We start from the raw sequence: 25,557 nt of genomic DNA, 5'->3' as shown, positions 1-25,557 counted from the left end.
CTCAGTGGGTATTTCCCATCCAGGAGTCTCGGATAGCTTGTTCCACCTACTAGGGCCCAGCAGCCCCCTCCAGTCACTCGGGCCTGCCAATCCAGGCAGGTTTTGGATGCTCCGCTCGGTGGGACAGTTGCTCCCCACAGCCACTGAGTCTGGGTCAGGCCTAGGCCATAGCCTCCGGGAAGACACGTGTGCCTGCAGCAGCAACTTCCTCCCTACTGAGCTGCTAGGCCGGTCTTTTATAGTTCCCCACTCCTGCCTTGGCTCCGCCCCTCTGTTGCCAGGCAGTATGGCTTGTAGGGCCCTGTTCAGCCCAGCAGGGGCATCGCAACCCTTCCGCAGACCCAGGGTCCGAGGAAGGCCACAGCACCTTGCTACAAGTAGCTTCAGTGTTCCTTGGCTATCTTTCAGACTAGCCCCTCCTCCCCCATTTCGTGTGTGTGTGTAACAAAAGCAGTTTCGAACTGTTTGATGCTCTTCCAAATTTCACCATCAGTCACTAAGCTGCCTTGAGACTGTCTCATTTTTACCCAACACAGCAGTCTGGCAGCTAATTGCCAGACACAGAGGAGAGCCTCACACTCCTTTTTGAAAGAGGTTTATTAAACAAAACTCAAATAGTAAGAAAACCTTGAAAAACAAAATTAAATTAACATGTTTTCTGCTAATTCTTCTTATTACTGAGCTTTAAATATTTATGGCAGATGAGGTAGAGCTGGATTATTCGGAAGGGCACATTATTCGTCTACTGGACTTTTCATCTAAAATGGCCAGCAGCCCTTTTGACCACTGCCATGATGTTTTTACGTCAGTGAGGGGGAAAAAATCACTACTTCCACAATACCATATTGTTTGCCCAAAACAAAACACACATACACACACAAACTCCTACCCTCCCCCACTTGGGGGAAAAAGATCACACTGATTTGCTCTGTATTTTGTGAAAATACAGTATAATTTAGTTCAGTATAATTAACCATTCATGACATCAAATGAGTTTTGGGATACAGCTCATTCCCTCACAATAAAAAGAACATTAATATTCAGTTGTTCTGGCTTCCTTTTATAAGAAAAATCATTACCTTTCAGACTGTGTTTTGAATAACAAACACAGATCCTTCAGGAAGAAACTTGTCCCAGTGGGGATTGAGAAAGGATCAGAGTTAAGCACTGAAACATGCAATTAATTCCCATTAGGGGATTAGGGCACTCGTGTTCACTTTGAATCAGAAAAATGAATTGTGAATTAAATTGTTCACAACCAAGAGGTTACTTGTCAGAGTTAATAAGTTAAAATATAAAAGGGGAAACTAAAATGCACACACAAAGCTCAATAGTAAATGGTGCATCTGTAAGAAAAAGATATGCTTCATTTCCCATTAAACAAACGATTTTCCCTACTGTACATCTGAAACTACTCTTTGAAAAAGTTTCTAGTGGGAGGACTGTTAAAACTACTTGAAATGAGAAATATACACACCACTTTTTCTTCTATCAATCAAAGTGTACTTGGATGTTTAATATCATTTCATTTTAGTCTATTTAAAAATCAATAGGTGCATCTAGTGTAGTCCCAGAATGGCTTACATTTCCCATTTTGATTTCTGTTCAAAGTTCCAGTTTGTGACAACATGTTTAAAAGAGCGAATTCACCATGCAATACGGATAAATGAACTAGGAAATGGAAGTTTCAATCACAGTCCCTCAACATACAGTATCTAAATGTAACATATCTGTCCAGTGCAACAAGGGCTGACCTGCCTTGCAGGTAAATTCACTTTAAAATTAATCATTAATCCTGGCCAAACTGGATTTTACTTTTGTTAAAAAAAAAAATTCCCCACAATCCAACAAGAAGAGCAGAGAACATGTGAACTTGATGAAGATAGTTGCTGAATGTAGTTTCCTATAAGTACAAGTTATACAATTCGCTGCATAATAAACAATAAATCCATTCTCCCACCCTGTTTGTTGCTCACTGCATAAGGTGACCAGATGTCCCCTTTTATAGGGACATGTCCCGCTATTCGGAGCTTTTTCTTATATAGGTACCTATTACCCCCGTATAGGTGCCAATTTTTCACACTTGCTATCTGGTCACCTTGTCACTGCATCACAGAAACAGTTACAAATGATTAGCATAATTTATTATATTTATATTTTGTCTGATTTAAATACATTTTTAGACACCTTGTGGCAAGAGACTAAAGAACAGTATTTAATTTTAGGAATTTTAACAAACTGACAAACCACACTCTAAAAACAGTTGTATGCTAAACCCTTAGACTGAATATTCAACAGTGAAAACAAAAAAAGGTGCCTCTTCAGGTAATCCAGTTTCATACCTTTACTACCCTACCCTACAGAAAATCAGACCCTGTAATGTACACTAGCTTCCTGGGCAAAACAAACCCATTCAAAAGTACTTTCATGAAATATTCATACTACAGTCATTAAAATTTAATGACATGGGAAAATGTGAGTGAAATCTGTATGTCATCTCTTCAAACTATTTCTTTTAACTATGAGTGACAGCCTGTCAAACTGTTGATACAACCTATCACTAGTCATTTTGTCAGGACTAGACTTAAAAAACTAGAAGTTAAAGTAACTGGGTTTTAGGATCATGAATTTAAAACTGTAATGGGGTTAGAGTATAAGCCAGCTATAAACAATGCTAGAAAACAAACAGGGTTGGAGCTGAACATTAGCAGTAACAAGGTTTAAATACTGTATTCACTTATAAACCTGTCTAATGACTGAGTCTCTGTTTAGTACTTCCCCACCTTACTGCCTAACTATTCAAACACTATGTGAAAGTGATGGCCAGACCTATTGCTAAACATTGGCTTAGTCAACCTGTAATTGCAGATTAGACTAAACTGTCACAATTAGACTCTTTGTTCCAAGGTTGTCTCTAAAACAAGACCACTGCCTCACTTGCCCAACTGTAAATCCCATAATAAACATCCTTTCCATGATTATTCAGACAATTACTGCATCCTGCTAGGGATTTTAAAAAGAGAGTGTGCTAGCGCGGCAGCACCATGGATGTTAAGGATCATGCTAACAGCGGTTTGGTTTTACTTTGTTGAAATATTTTCTTGCAACTAAGAAAAGTATCCATTTCTCTCCCTTTATACAGTAACATTATTTTCCCTTGAGAAAAATTCTTAGTGTTGGCTCAGTGACCAGATATAGTTACACATTAATTCTTCAGAAGTTTCTTAAAACTGTAGGAAACAGGTGAAAAAACAAAATGCCTTGAACTTTAAACTTGAGCTCAGGCTGTTTGAATGAAATGAGTTTTAAGGTCACTCTTCACTCAATGCTAACTTTCAAGAAGGACCAACATGCCAGAAAGGACTCTTGGGACTGCATCCTGTTGGTTCTTTGATGCTTTCATTTTGTTACTTGCTATTTTCTTTATAGCACAGACAAGGGCTTCCTGCTTGGGCCGACCCCTTTCCAACCTCACTGAATACCTCAGAAAAGTTTATGGCAAAACACCTTTCTTACATTAACCACAGAGGCACCAGTGAAATGATGGTTCCTTTGAAATCAAGAGGTTATGGTCTCCTCTCAGCAGTCGTTCTTTCAAACTATGAAGTGCTGGTTTGTGAAAACAAACAACAGCATTATAGTAACTAATGCCATGTTGGATACTACTGGGGAGTACCTATAACACTGCACTAACCTAGTTTACAGATTCCTTTTCGCTCCAGCATTAGATATTATAGCATATCTAAACCTAAGCACTACTATCTTGAAGATATTTACAACTAGCAACCATAGCCACAATGTCCCCTCTAATTGTCAGGAATCACAACGTTGTGAAAGTTCCTAGCATTAATTCATTACCAGTGTTGTAATAATCTGAAACATTTTTGTCACATTCAGAAACAGTGCAATATTTTTTCAGATACTATAAAACATGAACTCCCCCCCCCCAAGTTAACAGTGTATGAACAAATATGAAAGTGTATGGATGATCTTCAGTGAAGGTCACCAAACAAAAGAAATGTCCATCTTGTGATCCTGCTATATAAACCTGCCAGAGTAATCGGCTCAGAATCTACAGTATATCAGGCTTCAGTTTTATATAGAGATGTATCTGCCATAAAGGCGTAAGTGCCTGGGCATTGTTTTATTTTCAGCAGGAAAAAGGGTTGAGTGGGTTTAAAGCCAAATCAAGTATTAAAGACAGAAAAGAACTTTGCACAGAGCACCACACTTTCCTTGTTCCCAGTGCAGACACAAATGCTCCTATGTGTATTTGCATGCAGCAGAGCATGCCACACATCCCACATTGCTTCGAAGTAAGTGCCAACTCCTCTAAAGGCAGAATACAGGCATTTTAAAACCTGGAACAGAATTTTTGCAGCCAGGTCTGCACATGAGTTTACATATCATTACCCAAAATGTTTCCAGTTATTGTATAGAATTGTTAGCATCTCAGCTCTTGGAACAAAGCAAGTGTGTTGAGTATGTCTGGAAAAAAGGGAAGGTGAGAGAAATGGAAAGGATACAGGTCAAGGGAGCACAGCAGATTTCAAGATTCAGAGTCTGTCTACATGGTGCATTAGTCCGCCCTAGAGAGGTGTAAATTCCAATGTCACTGGTGTGACACACAGTACCTGACCTTTGTGGATCCCGCTGCTAATCACTAAAAGTTCCCTAGTGCTCAATTTCAAATAATACTACATTAATCCAAATTGGGGAACTTTTAGTGTGCACCCACAGGGTCTCCATGGGCCAGAGAGTGTGCGACACAGTAGTACACAGTAGAATTTACCTTTCTCAATTGCAGACTGATGCACCATGTAAACAAGCCCTCAGTGACCCAATCCAGCACTAAAAGAGAATAGGATAACTATCTTATAGCACTTCAGAAAAGAATGGCGAGATGGCCAGGTCACAGCTCAGCAAAGTTCTACACCTCTCTGTCCAAGAAGTTGAAACAGATCTCCTAGAATGGGCACTTATAGGAAGCTGTTAAAACTCTTCCAGGCTAAGACTGAACAACAGCTGCCTATCTCACCATGAGACGGTTGCTTTGGATGCCTTCATACCTTTGTTCTTGCCAACATAAAAAGATGAACAAAGCATTTGATTGCCTGAGAGACTTTGTTCCATCCAGCTAAAATTTAACAACTCTGCAAACATTCAGGTGGTGCCATCTTAAATCTTTAGTTTGAGGTTGATTGGGTCTGATGCAATGTAATGTCCTGATTTAACAGTGAAAAACAACTTTAGAAAGGAATTCTATACTTGTTCATAAAACTATTTTGTCAGGAAAGAACTGTAGGAACAGTTTCTTGATTGGCAAAGTATTTAACTCACTGAAACATCTTGCAGAGAAGATTGTCACAAGAGGGGCCACTTTAAACAGAGGAAATACAAAGAGCCGTAGGTTCAAAAGGCTGCTCTTTTAAATGTTTCAGAAATAAATTCAACTTCCAGCTGGTACTGGGTAGTTTGAGAGGCTGGCAGAGTTTCACCACTGCTTTTACGATTCTAGAAATATGGGTATGGCATGCCAAACTCTTTTCCAGAAGAAGCCTGTAGAATACCCAGCAGAGCCACATGAAAATACTGAGATAATGTTCAGGACTCCAGAAACTGAAGACATACCATGTAGTAGCAGGCCTTACATTCTGGACTAACAGAATCAGCTGCTCAGAGTAGCCAAATTCATTAAAGTTAATTTCTATTTTCCAGGCCACCAATAAGAACTTGCCTGAATCTTGGCAGCATTACTCGTAACCACATCATGTGATCTTTGATGAAGAAGAATCACTATGGAAAATGGACTGACACCTCCTTTGGAAAGGAGAACCAAGGCTTGTGGAGCTACACAGAGCTCACTATCCTTGATTTTCCTGGTCACCAGAACTAAAACCTGAAATGGAAGAAAAGCACGTGTGTGACAGTTTGACAAATTACAAGAAAATGTATCTAACTTCTATGTGTTTATTTGTTTTCCTCTCCAATGCCTAGAGCACAAAATATCAACTTTTTGTTGTCTGATACCCGTAAGCCAAACTAGAAAGTCCTCTCTCCTTGAGAAAAATTGACTGAAGCACCGAAAATTGACGGTCCAGATCCCAATCCCCTGGAGAGGGTCCTGGGAATCAACAAGATAACCTGGGAATTGAGCTTGTCATATATATAGAATGCCAAGACTGCAAGATTCCTCTCTTTTGCTCAAAAGAGGGATCGTAAATGGTTTCGGTTCTCAGCTGAGAGTTTCACTTTGTTGATCAATGCACATGACTATAATGTAGCTTGAAGTGTTATTGTAGCCATGTTCATCCCAGGATAGTGGAAAGACATGGTGGATGAGGTAATACCTTTTACTGGACCAACTTCTATTGGTGAAAGAGACAAGCTTTAGAACTACACAGAGCTCTACCTAGCGACACAAACTTCAAAACTTGTCTCTTTCACCAGCTGACACTCTGAATCAGTTAGGAGGAGGCTGTCATGAGGATAACTAAGTATCTCATGACATTTCCAATTGCTCTCATCTTCAGCAGTTGAAGCTCATCTTGCGTTCTGAGGGGGACCACTTCCCTTGGAAACAGTGGGATTCAAGGTGTTCCTCAAAACCAGGAATTGATCATTATCCTAGAACCTGTCAGAAGCTTGGTGTGTGTCAGATTTCTGGTCTGGTCCCACCATTTCAGAGGTTGGATGGGAGTTGAAGAGAAGGTGAAGTGGTCATCCAGGGATCTAGGTCAGTGATCCCATAATGACATCAGCAGTCCCTCAGAGACCTCTTATATAGAGGAGCCTACTCTAGTGTCTGTATGGGAAATCATAATCCTAAAAAATGGTGTTCCTGCCAGATGGCAGTCTTGGGGTGTCAAAGTAAAGTCCTTACAAGCTCCCTGATCTTGGTTACTTGTTCCAGGGAAGGAACTTTGCTAATATGGAGCTAAAAACCCGGCTACTAGGCAAGTTAAGTCTTTCATGGGTCACCTAGCAAAATTTGGATATCTTGGGCCAGATTCTCAGGTCTGGGTAAGCTAAGCTTGGAGAAGAATCCAACTAAAGGTAACTTTTAGCCCACAGCACAAGTCAGAATATCCTCCAGACTGCTCTAACTTACACTGACAACAAGAGCCCTGTCACACCTCCCATATGAGGTGGAATGGTTGACAAGGAATGAAGTAAGGCTCGTTTCATCAAAAGTCAGAAGGGGAGCCCAAGAGGGATGCAAAGGTTTTAGAATTAAAAGGCACCTGTCCCAGGAGTGCTGGTAATGGGGTCAGTATTTCCTTCTTAAGTCATGGAGGTTGGGGGGGTGACAGCAGAGAGAGATGGACACTTGCTCCTTTATGTGAGATTTTAGCCACTCTTTAAAAAAAACCAAGAAACTCTTCCCCATTCCTTGAGCTGCAAAAATAGCCACCAACATCAAAAGAGTTTCATATCTGCTGCAGTAGGCCCTTCATGCCCAATTGCCTTCTCCTTGTGCTGAGCTGGCTTGGCTGTTGTTTCTGTAGCTATGCCAGGATCTCCCCATCCCACAAGAGTTCCTAAGGATCCAAGCACTGCATCTGATATCTCCTCACATCCCTAATTGTTCCAGTTTATGGACCCCCTGCTGGTTCCCACTTCCTTTACATCTCTTGTGATTAAATTGCACAATGCTTCTGTGCTACTGAGAAGCAAGGTGGTCTTGAGGGTGAAGAGCCAGTCCTAAGAATTCAGTCCAGCTCTAAGCAAAATACAAGATCTTTGATCCTTTTACACTCACAGTACTGCTTACTGGTGATGCCTATCTTTGCCAGTCTCACACACTGAGTCATACGCTGATATAGATATTGCACATGACCAAGTCTATCTAGCCCTCGATTTCCTCTTTCCAAGATACCCAAGGCCACACATTAACATCAATCCATGCAGCAGCAATATTGTAATATAGTCTTATCTAAGGCATGTTGGCTACAGAATCTTTTTGGGTCAAAGACGAGGATGATGTATATCACTGTGAAAATAGTATGCAACGGAGATCTAGGGTGTTTGCAGCACAACTTGTATAGTTAAGAAACTTTCAGCAAACTTGACTCCCATGCAGTGGAGTGCAGAAAGCAGACCACAGAGCCCACCTACACAGTGATGATAGAAAGAGTTCTATTTGCACCATGTGGCTGCTATGCCGACAGTTTTCTCTGCACTGGTTCTGCTCCCCTGGAGGCTGAACCAATGAGGACCACACAACAAACAGCTTTTCTTGAAGCAAGTTGCATCCAAATGATGGCTGTTATACACGTAACTCTTGTGTATAGACGCAAGATGTGTAAAATGTAGCTAGTGTAAGGAAGGCCTATTAGCTACTGATTCAGGTAGAAAGCAATTCATCTACTCACAATGAGATGGTTTTCTTCACAGTCTTAAGGGCTAGAAACTTTTTATTTTAGTTTTGAATAGAAGTGCACACTGAGCAAAATCTTAATCTGCTAGAGATCTCTTTAATTTATTAAGAGCGCTGGATCTGGCCCACAAAATAGGTGTTTCACATTTATGAAGAGGGGGGATACGCCTCACATTGGACAAGGGCAGGAAGAGTTTAATGGTCTGTTCTAGAGGCAGGTGTTGAATCCAACCCCTCAGCACCTGACAACACTACTAAGCCTTAAGGAAGGTATAAAAAGGAAAGCAGCCTGCTTCGCAAACTGGCTGCTTTAACCAAGGGCTCTTGGCTCTTAGGCACAGAGTACCTAAGGAGTGGGCTGAGCAGCTGTGAGCTAGGAACCTGAGGAGCGGCTGTGCCTGGAGAGGAATGGACTGAACATTGTTGACTGATTGTTCATTTGTTTGTTACTAAACTCAAATGCCATGAAGGGGGATAGTTCTGATCCTAGTCAAGGTGTGTGAATTATATCTTAGAGCAGGTGGAATAATTAGATCAGGTGAGCACTCATAGCCATTCATGCTGAACATAATTTCACAATGGTCAGCAGGACTCTAAGAAAGCGGAAGCAAAATACAATACTGATTTAGATTTTACAACTATATTATTAAGCATATAAAATAATCTAACCAAAAGGGATTATACTATTTTGGATTGGAGAAATTAGTAACCCATCAGAATTAAGGATAATCATTCACTTTACCAACTATAACTGTCTAAATGGAGTACACGGTCCAACAATTTAGTGGAAAGGGACTTTACTCCCCTAATCAATTTACATTGGACTCTGATGCAATTAAGTAAACAAATCACTGATAATATTTTACTTGGGGATGTGAAGGTTATGATAAAATCTTTAATAGAATTTGTTCTATATTTAACAGCAATTATCTATGACTACTTATGAGCTTGTATTAATCTTACACCAGCATCTTCAGGCAAACATTTACTTATTGGTGCTAATTAACTAGAGAAAGAGAAAGCAAAATAGTACAAGGCAGCAGATCCTCAAAGGGATTTAGATACCTAACTGCCAGTTTAGGCAGTGAAAATTTAGATACTCAAAAATCCCACTCAGCTGCCACCTACCCCAGTAGGTGCCTAAACTTATAGGCACCTAAATTTCCATTAATGAAGTCCAGCAGGTGCCTAAAAATCTGCCAGTAATCACTGCACAACCACCTAAGTCCTGACACCCAGTACCTATTTTACTGTGGGATCCTCAACCTAGGCATTCCCCTGTCTATCTCACCTGGGGAATGCAATCAGAGGGCCCCTCCCCAACAGACTGCGCCTCGCACAAAAGAGAGGAGGTGGTGGTGGTGATTCTTTTATAAACTTTAGTCCACTGGCTACTCACCCAGGCTGTGGAAGACCTAAATTCCAGTCCCTTTTCCAATAACTAATGATTTATACAAATTAGAACAGATTCAATAAGAGGGATAGAGAGAGAGAACACCCCAGTATACCCCCATAATCTACCGGTTAGGGCACTTCCCTGAGAGGTGGAAGATATGTCAAACAGAGGGGTGATTTGAACCTCTGTTTCCCTCATCCGAGGGTATGCTTCAACCATTCAGCTAAAAATTATAAAAGGGGCACCCTCACCTGTTTGTTTTTTGGCAAACTGCATCCAACTGTAGGAGAGCATTTAAGGCAGTGAATTCCAAGCAGAGATAGGTGCCTTCCTCTGACCTGCACACCTCTCCTTGGCATTTCCTATGGGCTATCTGAGACAGCTTCCCACTTAGCATGTTGGCTTTTGTGGATCTCATTCTCAGGCACCTAACATTCCCTATGTATTGTACAGGAAACATGGGTTGCTAACTCAGGGCTGTGGATTCCATTAGGTTGAAGGATACCAAAAGTTAGGTGTTGCAAGACTGAGTCTAAGTCCCCTTTGTGAATTTAGCCCAATGTAACCAGTGAGCTAAATTCAATTGAAAATAGAAAACCAGGCATAAAATTCAAGATACAAGGAAAAGAGAAACAATATAAAATACTAAAGCCATTACAAAAAGAAAATATTTATAGCAAAATAGGTCATTACTGTGAAAAGAGAGTAAATTACCATTTTGAATCCCTACCTTCTACCATTTTTTAAAAATGGATTGCTAAAAACATTAGTGAAACAGTTTGTCATTTCACAATTCAATATTTAATTCAGTATAACCGTCAAAAACAAAAATGCACATTTCTGAATATGGAATGCATTACATTTTTTACTTTCAACACCTGGTGTCACCAGAAACACAGTGCATTGCTATAAATGCTCTGTACTTGTATATGCCTTGATTTTAAGCCAGCTAGTATTTAAAAACAAAAAATCCAAAACTGATCAATAGAAAATTAAAAGGAATCATGCATGAACACGACTTTAGTAGCTAACAGGCCACATTACCACACAATTGTCCTTGGTAGGTCATTTAGCAATGAACTTTACATGTCTAAACATTTTCAAGTGTCTTTGTTAGGGTCTGACTGATGTTAAGAAAGGTCGAAAGCAATGAGACACAATTTGTCAAAACCTCATATTTTGATTAGGGCTAAATCCTGGTCCCATTAAAGGCAAAAGAAGCTTTACTATTGAATCCAGCTAAACTAAAATTTGGCCCACAGTGATCAATCCTTGCTTTCTAAGTATGTGTCAATTATGACTTTTCTACATAATCTGCGGCTATATTAGTCAGGTCTCTTGAAAGATCTGTTAAGAATATAGAGGTAGGAGTATTTTTCTGCTTGTCTGGAGTTCCTGTGTCTTCAAAATAATAATTCTACAGATCAGAATTCTAAAGAACACAACTTCCCTTAACTACTTTCTGCAAAGAAAATTGACAACCCTGTAGAAATAATGAAGAAAGGTAGAACTGGTAACCCTGTATTTCATTAACTAAAGAGGCGCAAGCTAGTAAACACGTGTACTTTTTATATTACTTTAATAGGTACAAGAGGTTGAAATCTTTCCCAGGTTTCACTGCTCATTTTAAAACATAAACTGAAATTTGGCAGGCAATTTGGCCATAAAATGGTATAATCGGCTTGAATATCCAGAAAACAGAAAATATTTTTTTAATAGCTTTTGAAAGAGTCATTGCAAATGCCCATAGCTTTGAAAATAAATTTAATAAAACTATTTACTGTGTTTAAATTTACATTGAAGACTGGAGACGTGGTGTAACAAGTGAAGGCTTGTTTTAGAACCTTCCAAAGAGACTTATTTTCCTTTTTAAAAGAAAATATACAAGGAAATCAAAAGCTACAATTAAAGGGATTGTTAAGATACTTTTGAACTGTTTAGAACAATGTACATGTTCAAACTTTCATTGAAATCTGTTTCTCTACTTATTTTCTTCTCCATTATGCATACATTGGCTTGTTATTGCAGGTTCTTCTCTTTTTGAGAGGACATGTAAGGTAGCATTGAACATTTAACCCAAGGGCTTTTTGATGTGGTGTGCCACAGGGTTTAATTCTCTCACCTCCTGTTCAGTATGTATAAGAGACCATTGGTGGAAATAAGCCTAACAGCATCCCTACTCTGACATTCTTCTGAACAACACATGCGTTTAATTTTAAATGATCTTATTGATGTGTATTAATGAGGGATTTTCAAAATACAGATTTATATCTGCTTTAAGTGTACATTTTTTTGGTTTTGCTGATAGCAGCCTTGTCAACTAGATTACAATGATGTAGAACAGCGGTGAAAGACTAATAGAGGAAATCTATACCAATAGTATAGAGGCTTTTCCCAAGCTGTTGATGTAATAACTGTAAACAAGATATGCACTATTTTTTTATATCTTCAGCAAATTTAGGACCCAATCCTACAAAAATACAATTTTAACTTTCTTCACATATGTAATCCCATTGAAATCAATGGAACTACTCACATGAGTAAAGCTATACATGTGCATGGGTGTAAGCAAGAGTAGAGCCATAGTTTCTAACAAACAGAACAATGTAGGTCAACAAAGGTTTCCTAGACAGACAGTTAAATAAATGATTATATTGTTGCATCTCAGACAATATGCTACACAAATTGCATCAGCAGCAGTTCTCCCCACAACCCAGAAATAATTAGAAGTTCAGATCCAAGAACAGCTGCCCAACTAAATACTAAACTCTGTGCATGCTGCTCATACTGCTGTGTTTTTATAGATAACACAAGAACAAAATTACTGGGGAGTTTATTCCCCGTAAGAGATAAAATCACTAAGTTTAAGAATGTCTTCTCCATAGTCCCTGAAAATATTTATGAACACTTTTCTCCATTCTGCAGGATGGCTAGCCGATCAACTTGAACGCATTAACACAGAATCACCATTATCTAAAGACTCCAACTGATTATGTGGTTTTAAAAGAAGCAGCAAACGCTGTGGGGGGAAAATAGATTTTTAAAAACAGAAATAAACAGGTTACTTTCTAATCTGCATGACAAAAACTATACCTGTGAAATAGTTGGTGGAACCCGTAATTTATGGACCAGTCCCCTGATATCTAAAAATCAGATACACTTGATAGACTTTCATGATAAGCCTAGGAGTCCTATGTTAAAAATTAAACTACAAGTATTAAAGCTACTATGACAAAACTGAAATGATCCTTGAGTAGGCAAATAAGCATTATTTTCTTAATTCACATTTTATCATCAGTATTTTATTGTTGTGGAAATGTGATCATAACTGAAGTTGTGAACTGTACGCATAAAAAACAAATTACATTTTGACAGAAATTAGAGAGATTAAGTCATAGTTTTTATAAGAAATTTAATTTAAAGAAACAGAAATTTGGCAGCAATAATTAGAAAAAATTGCTGGGCATAAATAAATGTATAATATAAAAAAAGTAGAAGGTGCTTAATACCATAACTGAAAATATTGCTATTTGACACTAAGTATGCAATTAAAGATCAGTTAACTGCTAGTGACAAAGAGACAGACTAGATGAACCCTGATAGGTTTTGTGAACTAAACTTCCTTATGCTCTTATCTGACAAATCACATGATAAATATAGACAAAAATGAAAGGGGGAGGAAACAGTCAGTATATATTGTAATCACAACAGAGTCCCACACTAAGAAAGATGGGACAATATCAGCATTAACATCCTCATGACATGCCGTCCATTGCACTATACCCATTTGTACTCTTCGGGAAAACAATGTGTTATTCTTTTGTTGAGCATATTTTATAGTGTTAACAGACCTGTGCTCCTATCTGACAAATGGAGTGTCCATCGGCCAGACCTTCTTTTATTTTAGCCATTCCTATTTCCTTCCCCCAAAACATTGTTTCCCAGGGCACAAAATTCAGAAGAATATAGCTTTATTATTTTTCATGGGTGCAATGAGCTTCATAAAGCTGGTTGGCTTCACGTTCTGAAAAGTTCTCACAGTTGATATATTTAAGCAGTCTCACAGTAAGCATTGCAAATGTGGAGCCAGTTACTGGTTTGATTGTGAAAAACTTCTTGTATGTATATGATAAATATCTTGCTGGGTTTTACTCCCTACATAATTTTCAGATAGGACAAAATTAAACCTGGAGTGATATTTTTATAAATGGTATCAAACTATTTTTCTCTCATTCATATAGTTTCACAGTCATTTATACATTTTCCTTATGCGATACAACCTTATTCCTGTACAATCCCATCTAAATTTAATTTAGCTATTTTACTATCCTCCCCCAATATTTCAATAGTTACCAAACAACGTATCCACACTTCAGACAACAGGGGAGAAATAAAGCAGCACTCTGATGAAGCAGCATAGCACAAATGGGCAAGAGTACTTTGAAAACCATTAGTGTGAAAGTTCATGTTTACAAATCCCACATTTCTTCTGTACTTTGTCCCATTTTAGCGAACCTACTGTGCAATATGAAAGATTAGGCTTTTTATTTACAATAGACAAACTGTTACTTCTGGCCTCTCCCGTTGCAATTTAATCATAAAAGATCTCAGTGACAGAAGCCATGTCAATGAATGACCCTTCCATCTAACTTCTAATTTCCATTTCCTCCTAGTCTTATCAGCTCTTGCACCTATTCCAAGAATCATACCTTCAGTATATCATCATCAATCATCATCATCATTTCAAAGTGCTCTTCTTTCTCAGTCTTTCTGACCCTTTTCAGGGGTGGTCACTTCCATCTCAGATTTGATTTTGCTTTACCCATTCTAATACTTCCTTCTTTCTTCTTTTATCATTTCCTAGAACACCCTATCCCTTCCCTCACTTCTCCCTGAGCAATACATTTTTCTTGATCCGACCATAGCCCTTTCACCCAACTGTTGGTGATTACAACTCTACCCATGCCTCAGCTCTCACTGATTTTTACACACACACAACAACATACACAGATCAGCTTCCTGAACTCAAGGCCTACTGCTGGCATAAACCTGAGCTCAAAGGTGGGCTCCAGTCCAACCAAGTTTCTGTCATCCATCATTGAAAAGATGTTTTTGTTATCACCTTCATCTTCTTCACACTTTTCCTTCCATCTTTTTCCACTGAACATAGTGAAGAGTTTACAGTATTTTCAGTCTTCATATGGAAAATCATAAAAGAACCTGCTGCTTCATTACCAGATAACTTCTATTCAGTACTGCTCAGCGTGGGGGATGGAAGGATCTAGCCACTAGAAAGCACTGTTACTCTGTCTAACATATTGCCAGTGGAGGGCTTCATAACCCCTCGAATGAAAGAAAAGGAAGTAACATCTTGAAGTAAGAAGGGTTCAGTCTCAGACTAGTTCTAGTGGCTGTGTGAAAACAGGAACCACAGGGCATTGGCAGCAGCATGGGTGCTGATTGCAGAGGGAAGGCTACATAGGAAGCAGCCTGCACTGGCAGAGAGCCAGCATTAGCTGCAGTAAGATGATGGTGTGAAGGGGTCTCAATGAGGGGAACTTATACCTTTTTAATGGACTGCCTCCAAGAACTGAGTTAGGAACTGGCGGTTTAATTAATTTTCTTGTATTTCAATCTTTTTGATACCAGGGACCGGCTTCCCATACTGTGTCAGGGAGATCTCAGGGAACAGTGCTGGTTGTTGAGAAACACTGTGTTCTGAGTTTGTAGTATACAGATCATGCTACCAGACATCTAGAAGAAACAGGTGTGCCACAATACTTAATGATACCCTGCAATGGAATTGGTCACAATACACAAAACTCCATTACTGCTTCAAACCTTGATGCCTATCCATCCTTGACCTACCTATAAACACACGCCATTTATTTTTTCCTCTTCATCAAAACAATCCTCAGATTCACTTATTCTATTAACAAAAGCACTTCTATATGGACTTAACCCTCATATCACAACCATCAACCATCACTTCATCAGTAGTGTAGCTTTATACCTCTGATTGCCACAAACTAGGTATTCATGTAGATAGGCCCTTAGACTTTGCACAGAGGCTATTTAAGCATCCCATAGCACAGGAGCAGAAAGGATGCATAACCTTAAACAAAAAAAGGAAGTTGGAAAGGAAGGAAAAAAACCTATTACTAATCTTCTGTAACTGTTGTTCTTCAAGATGTGTTGCTCATGTCCATTCCATGCTAGGTGTGTGTGTGCCGTGTGCATAGTTGCGGGAGATTTTTCCTTCAGTGGTATCCATTGGGCTGGGTCTAGCACCCTCTGGAGTTGCACAAGTGTGTGCTGGTATAAGGGGTGCTGCCAGCCCCGCATGCTGTCAGTTCCTTCTCGCCAGTTATTCCAACAGCAGGGTAAGGAGGGTGGGTCATGGAACAGACATGAGCAACACATCTCGAAGAACTATAGTTATGGAATGTTAGTAACTGTTTTTTCTTTTTCCAGTGCTTGCTTATGTCCATTCCCAGCAGGACTCTAAGAGGCGGGATCAGAGTTCATGGACGAGCTGACTGTAACACTGCTCTTCTGAAACCAGCGTCGTCTTGAGCCTGTTGGGTGATGGCGTAGTGGGATGTGAAGGTATGCACAGATGAGCAGGTTGCGATCCTACAGATCCTGGATTGGTACCTGCTCAAGAAATGCTGATGATGAAGCCTGGGCTCTTGTGGAATGAGTGGTCACAATGGCCAGAGGCAGAAATTTCCCGTGTTCATACCAAGCTCAGATACAGGCAGTTATCCAGAACTAGATTCTTTGGGATGACACAGGTAGCCCTCTGATCCTTTCCACTACTGCTACAAAGAGCTGCGTGGATTTACATATGTTTTTTCAATATAAAAGGCGAGGGCCTGCCTAACATCCAATGTTCAAAGCCAACATTCCTCAGCAGTCTTGTGAGGTTATGGGAAGAAGACAGGTAGAAAGATGTCCTGGCTATTGTGGAATTGTGACACCACCTTTGGTAGGAAGGCCGGATGGGGGCGCAGCTGGACCTTGTCCTTGAAGAACACCGTATAAGGGAGTTCCGACGTAATGGCTTTGATCTCAGAGACCCTTCTGGCCAAGGTGATCGCCACCAGGAAGGCAACATTTCAAGAGGAAATAAGCAGGGAGCATGTTGCTAACAGCTCAAAGGGCGTCCCCATGAATCTCGACAGGACAAAGTTCAAGTCCCATGGAAGGACAGGTTCGTGAACCTGAGGGTAGAATCTGTCCAGATCCTTGCGAAACCTGACCATCATCTTGTGGGAGAAGACTGATCTGCCATTCACTGGAAGGTAGAATGCTGAGATGGCTGCCAAGTGAACCTTAATAGATGAGAGAGCCAGACCCTGATATTTTCAGTGGAACAGATAGTCCAAGATGGACTGCAGAGAAGATCAGGATGGAGAGAGATTCCCTTTGGAAACAAGTGAAACATTTTCACTTGATCAGGTAGGCAGCCCTGGTGGAAGGCTTTCTACCACCTAGCATGACCTGTCAAACCTGATCCAAGCAGGTCTTCTCTTGAGGGTTCAGCCAAGCAGCAACCAGACAATCAGGTGTAGTGAGGCAAGCTTCGGATGAAGCATCCACCCATGGTCTTGTGAGATCAAGTCCAGATGGAGTAGGAGCACGTGTGGCTGGAGGCTACACGTCAAATTCTCAATACAGTTCGTATTGAATGAGAAAGGCTGCCACCACCACCATCCATAACAGTCTGCAGAGGGGAGAAGCACTTGGTCAACCAAATCCTCAGCTCAGTGAGTAAGAGGAAGTCACTGGTACCTGGTGGATTGGGAAGGCTATGATCTAGATGAGTGGTCTTGGGAACGGGTAAAAAACATCCACACTCCAGATCTATTATGAGAATTCCAGTGGAAGTACTCCAGTGGAAGTACCAGGCCTCAAAGACCCTAGAAGGCAGGTGGGGTAATCTTAGGAATCAAGCCCTGCAGCAAAGCCAGTCTCCAGGCAACCTAATGAGCACATCTGGCCTGTAGTAGTCTGCTTGCCTGGCTACATCACCTGACTGGCTCTTAAACCCAGCAGCAGCAGTTCAGGAGTTGCTCAAAGCATCTGTCCGCGGCTGTGATAGCTCCTGTGCCTGCTTCTTCCCCCCTTGTTCTAGCCCTACTCCTGCCTTGCCTCATGCACTCCAGGTAACCTGGTTCTGACCGTGGGCTCAACTCCTGGCTTGTGACTCTGACTCTTGCTTCTGGTACCTGGCCTCTGACTCTAGCTGTGACCCTGGGCTCTAAATCCTGACTACCGACTCCTGCTCTGACCATTAGACACAACTGCCCACCCCACCCCACCCCCGTCACATGACACAGATAGACCCTGGAAAGCTGAGAAACCATGAAGGAAATGCTCAGATCTAAGAATATGAAGGAAGTCCAGCAATTTATAGGGATGTCCAACTATCTCCAGTTTCCGTGTACATCTATGAGAAGCCTGTGAACCCTTCAGATAGTTAACACACAATGATTCAGCATGGGAATGGTCAGAGACCCCAAAGCATGTATTTGAAAACAAAGAAAATCATAAGTGAAGTTCTAAAGTACTACAACCCAGAGGAAAAGCTAGAGCTACCGTTTGCACATTATCTTAGTGCGATAACTCACAAGGAGACAGAGGAGCAGTATGTTAGTGTTGCAAAGCCAGCAGACCAGAGAATTTGCTAGTACAGCCCTGACAGACACAAAAATGGAATATATCCATATAGAAGAAGTTTAACAATTCCATAGGTTCACCTCTGGGCACTAGGTGGGCATGCAGTTCAGCCTCAAACCATTAGAAGGCATTGTGAAGAAGCCACTGCTGAGTGCACCCATATGACCAGAACACATGTCACTGAAACTCCAGCTCTATGAGGAAAGAATACGACACTGCCCAGAAAAGTCACTACCCAGATACACTGAGCAAGGCATACCTTCCAGAGTACAACACTAATGGCTCCATGGAACAGGAAATAGATTCTGTCAATATGCTACAATATATTTACATCTCTAATGGGAAGCTCAAGGCAACTCAAAAAAAGCAGAGAACAGAACAAGGTCTACAGGCATTAAAAGAGTTCATACTCCAGTCTAGATTACAAGAAGCAAGTGCAACAGGAGGTTACCTCTGACTACCAAATGAGTTGTGTGTGCAAACCGGGATTATGTTTAAAGAGGACCAAGCAGATCTAAATGCTGTTATCAAGAGATGGATACACCCGGATAAAGAGGCATGACTGTGATGAGCCAGGCTGTGTATCTACTGGCTTGGAGAAAAGTCAGAATAGACCTTTTCACTTTTAATGACAGGAAGTGCATGGTTACAGTAGATTATTACTTTAATTTCTAGGAGGTGGACTATCTGGAGAATACTCAGGCAAGAACAGTGATCAGGAAACTGAAGGCACATTTTATAAGGTATGTCATATCTGACATGCTATGCTCAGACAATGGGCCACAGTACACTGTAGCAAAATTCAAACAATTCAGCACCAAATGGGAGTTTGAGCAAGACATCTTCCCCTGGACACCCACAAAGCCACAGGATGGCAAACTCTACAGGACATAGAGCCGAGACTGATGGCAAAAGCAAAACAGACAGGATGTTGGACCATCACACTACATCCTCCCAGGACTAGACAGTAGCCTAGCACAGAGGCTGAAGAGACAGAAAATCAAGTCTCTGTGTCCAGTGAGGGTTAGTCTGCTGCAGCCAAGGTCAGGAAAGACAGACAGTACACAGGAGCAGATAAGAGAACACCAAGCCAAGCAGGCAGCCCACTACAACAAATAACCCAAGCATCTGAGGATTCTACATACAGGTGAACAGATCTTAGTCCAACCACAAACAGCAGCACAAAACAATGACAAAAGCCTCAGACCAAGCTGCAGCAGGACATAGGTCCTATGAAGTAGCTATAGTCTCAGGACAGTTGGAGACAAAAACCAAAGACGACTGTGTAGTAGTGGCAGACAGACAGCACAACTGAAAAGATAGGGACAAGGCCAGGAAACTTAGAACAAGTCTCAGCCGTCAGCTGGCCTGACATGGGAAAGTCAGAAGAAAGGAGGTATGTGAAAAATACAAAAGACCACAGGATATCACCCAACAGTATAAGGCAGCAATGGGGAGGGAAACAAGTCACCCATCAACAGCTATTGCCCAGACAAGAAGTGGGAGACTGGTTTGAAGATCAGCACACTTGAAAGACTATAAGGATTAACAGGCTACATTGGGCTGGCGGTGAAGGTTATGGTAAAGGGCATGTCTCAGGGCGACCCATGTCCAGGGTAACCTCTAGCCCCAGACAGTCAGCAAGTGCTTATAGAATCGTAGGACTGGAAGGGACCTTGAGAGGACATTTAGTTCAGTTCTCTACACTTGTGGCAGGACTAAGCATTATTTAGACCATCTCTGACAGGCATTTGTCTAACCTGCTCTTAAAAATCTCCAATGACGGAGATTACACAACCTCCCTAGGCAATTTATTCCAGTGATTAACTACCCTGACAGGAAGTTTTTTCTAATGTCCAACCTAAATCACCCTTGCTGCAATTTAAGTTCATTGCTTCCTATCCTATTGTCAGAGGCTAAAGAGAAAAAATTTTCTCCCTCCTCCAACCTTTTCGAGGAAGGTGTAACAACCTTTTATGTACTTAAAAATTGTTATGTTTCCCCTCAGTCTTTTCTTCTCCAGACTAAACAAATCCAATTTTGTCAATCTTCCCTCACAGGTCATGTTTTCTAGACCTTTAATTATTTTTGCTGCTCCTCTCTAGACTTGCTCCATTTTGTCTACATCTTTAATGAAATGTTGTGCCCAGAACTGGACACAATACTCCAGTTGAGGCCTACTCAGCACAGAGCAGAGCAAAAGAATTACTTCTCATGTCTTGCTTACAACACTCCTGCTAATACATCCCAAAATATTTACTTTTTATGCAACAGTGTTACACTATTGACTGTAATTTAGCTTGTGATCCACTATGACCCCCAGATCCCTTTCCACAGTATTCCTTCCTAGGCAGTCATTTCCCATTTTGTATGTGTGCAAAGACAATTCCTTCTTAAGTGAAGTACTTTGCATTTGTCTTTATTGAATTTTATCCTATTCACATCAGACCATTTCTCCAGTTTGTCCAGATCATTTTTCATTTTAATCCTATCCTCCAAAGCACTTGCAATCCCTCCCAGCTTGGTATCATCCACAAACTTTATAAGTGTATTCTCTATGCCATTAACTAAATCATTGATAAAGATATTGAACAGAACCAGTCTCAAAACAGATCCGTGCAGGACCCCACTCGATATGCCCTTCCAGCTTGACTGTGAATTACTGATAACTAGTCTCTGGGAACAGTTTTCCTACCAGTTATGCACCACTCTTATAGTAGCTCCATCGAGGTTGTATTTCCTTAGTTTATTTATGAGAAGGTGACATTAGTGCAGCAGCTGCAATGATGTGGGCAGTATACCAATCCATGGTGGTGAAACAGAAGCTAAATTTTCAGACGAAGCTCTCGGTTTACAGGTCAGTCTATGTCCCCATCCTCACCTCACTCATGAACTTGGGGTAATGACTGAAAGGATGAGATCATGGGTAAAAGTGGCGGAAATTAGGTTTCTCCAAAGGGTGGCTGGGCTGACTCTCCAACACAGGGTGAGGGGCTTGGCTATTTGGGAGAGCCTCGGAGTAGAGCCGCTAATCCTCCGGATCGAGAGGAGTCAGCTGAGGTAGTTTGGGCACCTGATAAGGATACCCGCGGTAGGCTTCCTTTGGAACCATACTGTGCTCTTCCCACTGGGAGGAGGTCCTGAGTCCCACCCAGGCATGCTGCAGAGATTAGATCTCTCAGATGGCGTGGGAATGCCTGGGAATTCCCCAGGAGCAACTGGAACCTGTTGTGGAAGAAAAGGAGGTCTGGTCCTTCCTACTCTCCATGCTGCCGCCACGACTCAACAGGAAAAGTGGCACAAAGGTAAAGAAGTAGTAGTTTATGAGAAGGTCATGCGAGACAGTATCAAAAGCCTTACTAAAGTCAAGATATCCACATCCACAAGGCTTGTTACCCTGTCAAAGTAAGCTATCAGGTTGGTTTGACATGATTTGTTTCTGACAAATCCATGCTGTTACTTATCACTTTATTGTTTAGGCATTTGCAAATTGATTGCTTAATTTTTTACTTCATTATGTTTCTGGGTACTAAAGTTAAGTTCACTGGTATGTAATTTTCTGAGCTGATTTTATTCCCCTTTTTATAAATTGGTATATTTGTCCTTTTCCAGTCCTCTGGAATCTCTCCCATCTTCTATGACTTTCAAAGACAATTGCTAATGACTCAGATATCTCCTCAGTCAGCTTTTTGAGAATTCTAAGATGTATTTCATCAGGCCTGGTGACTTGAACACATCTATCCTGTCTAATTTTTAACTTTTCTTTCCCTGTTTTAGCCTCATATCCTACCTCATTTTCACTGGCATTCACTATGTTAGATGGCCAATCACTACTAACCTTTTTGGTGAAAACTGAAACAAAGAAGTAATTGAGCACTTCTGCCATTTCTATATTTTCTATTATTGTTTTTCCCCCCTCACTGAGTAATGGACCTACTCTGTCCCTGGTCTTCCTCTTGCTTGCAAAAGACACAACAAGAAGTCATTAAAAGGAAAGATGTAACAGCTGGCACAGAACTCAGCAGCAGGAGCACAGGCTGTAGGTAGGTGTAGGCACCAGGGAGTCAGTCTGTGTGCACAAGGCTGAAGCGCAGCTGCCACACCTCTTTGAGCAGTTTTCCAAAGTCTGGACAAACATGGAGCCCCCTCACGCTGTCACCCACCCTGGGATACATAAATATCTCAGGGAACCGCCACAAGGCAGGTGTGACACGCTGTACCCCATGTACACCCTTATATTGTAATTTGTATATCATTCATGTTCACTCTTACAGTGTAACTGTGTATTATCTAATGCAAAGTATGTCATGTAAGGTGTTTTTGGAATGCTCATGACATACTGAACATTATTGTTCTGGTGCCATGTTTCCTGCAATATTACACATATCTACAGATATGAAACCGTTATATCGCCAAATGTGTCTCACATGGCTTGAATAGATGCAGACAAACACAAAACTGCATTTCCACACCCAGCAGAGGCATGCATACAGCAACAATGGACTGGCCTAAGCACCCATGAGCACTCTGGCGCAAGTGGAAGAAACCATGCCCATTGCCAGACATGGCTGATCACATGACCCCCCCCCCCCAGGGGGTACTGAGGAAACTTGTTAAAAGCTGAGGTGTCTGTCTCAGGGGGTCTCCCCTGGAATCTATCTTCCAAGCAACATCAAAGACTGGCAACTACCCATGCAGTTCTCAAAGTTGCATCTGGGACTGGAGGTGTTTGCTGGGGGTTTAGCCCATAAGCGGCTAGCCAGACATGCTCCTTCACTGGTCCAGGGACCGATTACTGGCAGGAGGCTGGGCGTGGGCTGAACCAGGAATGGGAGGTTCACACAGCGAAGCAGGGGTCAGTCAGTGCCCCGGAGTGAGGGATGGGTGGGACGTGGCTACACAGCAGGGGGGAGGGGGGTCCCAGCAGATGCAGCTTCCTCCCACCAAACCACACCCGGCCTCCCAGGTTACGGGAGGAGCCTGAGCAAGGCCCGTCCTAAGCAGCTCTGCCATGACAACTGCACTCACATTCGCCCCGCCCACATCACGTGACACGCCCCACCCCCACTCCCTCACGGATCCGCCCTAGCCCGTATCTAACACAGCGATCTTTGGGCTCTGGCAATTGGCTACAAGGCAGCACGTGACCTTAGGGGCGGGTCTCGGCTCACGCACGTGTGACGCACTTGGGCCAATAAACTCCGTCCAGGCGGCTCGGCTCCCTCGCTGGGGGGAGGTTAATTTGGATGGGTCCCAGTTCCAGTCTCGTCCCGCTTGTTAACGGCAGCAACAGCCCAACCGCCCCGCGACTGCTCACCCGCCAGCCTAGCTGCGCTCGAAGCTTCTCCCCTGCGCGCAGCGTCCCGCCGCCCGGCTGGGACCCGCTTCCCTCAGCTGCTTCCGGGAGTCTGTCCGTCCGTGCCCAGATAGAGGCTCGACTCTCGGGACCACTGGGGGTGGTTGGTGGGCGGGGCCTGGGCGAGCTCTGGCCCCGCCCCATTACGGCTGCGGAGAACCCGGAGCGCGCACAGAGGGAGGGGCCGGCTTGCTGCGGGCAGCCCAGGTAGGGGGCGGAGCCAGGAGAGAAGCGCGTTGCTGTGGAAACGCCGTTGCTCCCTCTCCCCCTGCCGGAGAGCTGCAGTGCGCGCGCGGAGCCGGCGTGGGCGCAGCAGCAGGGCCGGGCGGGAACCTGGTGCAGCTGCGCGGGGCGCGCGGGCGGCACTTCACCGATGGCAAAGCGTCGCCGGGTACCTGCTGTTCGGGCTCCGCCCTGCCGCCGCCTGTGTGAGAGCGGGAGGGGTCTGCCTGCCTGCCGGCCTACCTGCGCGCGGACCCCCAGTGCGTGTCTGCACGTGGCGCATCGCGGAGGCGAGGCCGGCGGCGTTAGCCAGAGCCACGAGCCGCTTTATTCCCCCGGGACCCCTGCGCTGGCCCTTTGCCGTGCGAAGGGGCCCCGAGTCTGGCTGGATCCTCCCGGTCTGGGCGCTGCCGCCGCCTGAGCCAAGCAGAAGTTCCACCTAGCGCTGCTCCCCCTGGGAGGAAACAGCTACCCGAGCTTCTGCGGGAATGAAGAGGAAGGAAGGGTCCTTCTTACAGAAAAACAGCTGGAGCAGCCCAGGCGCCTGCTCCCAAAAAGCGAGTGCGACGGCCGGGAGGAGGGGGCTGGCGTGAGCCTAAGGGACAGGCGCAGAGCAGCAGAACTATGCAAAAAGGAACCAACGTCTAAATAAAGTATTTTAGATGCTTTTAATTCAAAGGTTTTGTTCTTTTAGCAATATTCTGCAGTTTAGAGCGTGAACTTCCAAGAGGGTTTTAAACTGAAAAAAAAAATCTCATCGAGAGTTTTACAAATTTACATTTTTCTGCTTGCTTACTTTTCAACAGTGGGTGAGGGACTGGACACAGTGAAATAAAGGACAATTTTAGCAAAACACAACATGATCCTATAGACTCTAGCAATAGGCAAAACTAATTCAGGAAATAAACTGTCCTAGTCAGAACTTGTGATTCTTTTGGGTAGCCAAAGCTGTGAAGTTCAGATTACTTTATATGAACAGTAAAACCACCCCCCTTCTCTAAACCACCAAAAAACCCAAAATAATCCAAACACGCTTTCTTTTTCCCTTCACTTCTCTTTTACAGTCTTATTCCCTCAATCAGTGACTGCTGCCATCTGACCTCCCCAGGCATACCTGCTGCTCATATCACATTCAGCCTTAGCTCAGGACTTTTAGGATTCTTGATGTAAGGGACGAATGCTATAAGGATGTGTATCCATAAAGCGCCAGGAGTATCAGGGTCCTCTGCAAGCCAAAGTTGTGTGTGATGCTGTCAGTGTACGCTAATGATCCTATGGTCCAGAACCCAGGAAACTTGGTGCAGATGAAGACCTCCCAGGCTGTCTACTTGGCAGCCTCCTTTGCCCAGGTCAGCTAGGTCAAGAGCTCTGACCTGATGTTCAGGGCTAGGTGGCATGTAAGTGCCATTCCAGCCATGCTTCAGGCCATTCAGTGGCGTGTGGGTCCACTGCTCTATCTGGGCATTTACCTTTATACCATCCATCCTTCTCTGCCAGAGAACTGGCAGGACTTGGAGA

The 25,557-nt window shown here is 42.6% G+C and overlaps 1 protein-coding gene across 4 annotated transcripts in view; it reads right to left on the bottom strand.

Moving 5' to 3' along the window:
* The window catches only part of GGACT (gamma-glutamylamine cyclotransferase), a 35,767-nt gene extending 11,248 nt beyond the window's left edge, over positions 1–24,519 (bottom strand). For 2 of the 4 annotated variants that reach the window (XR_010917771.1, XR_010917770.1), the window contains exon 1: positions 23,779–24,519. The gene's annotated coding sequence lies outside the window, so the exon portion shown is untranslated. Of the gene's footprint in view, positions 1–14,129; positions 14,183–23,647 lie in introns of those variants that run through there. The other 2 variants (XM_067536825.1, XM_067536826.1) reach the window with 2 other exon arrangements.
* Positions 24,520–25,557: the final 1,038 nt, after the last annotated feature.

This window comes from Emydura macquarii, unplaced genomic scaffold (genome assembly GCF_026122565.2).
Source record: "Emydura macquarii macquarii isolate MOO-44397 ecotype Brisbane River unplaced genomic scaffold, CSIRO-AGI_Emac_v2 contig_3671, whole genome shotgun sequence".
In the NCBI taxonomy this organism is placed as follows: domain Eukaryota; kingdom Metazoa; phylum Chordata; order Testudines; family Chelidae; genus Emydura; species Emydura macquarii.
The sequence above is the reverse complement of the archived record's forward strand: the minus strand, read 5'-3'. Positions and strand labels throughout refer to the sequence as shown.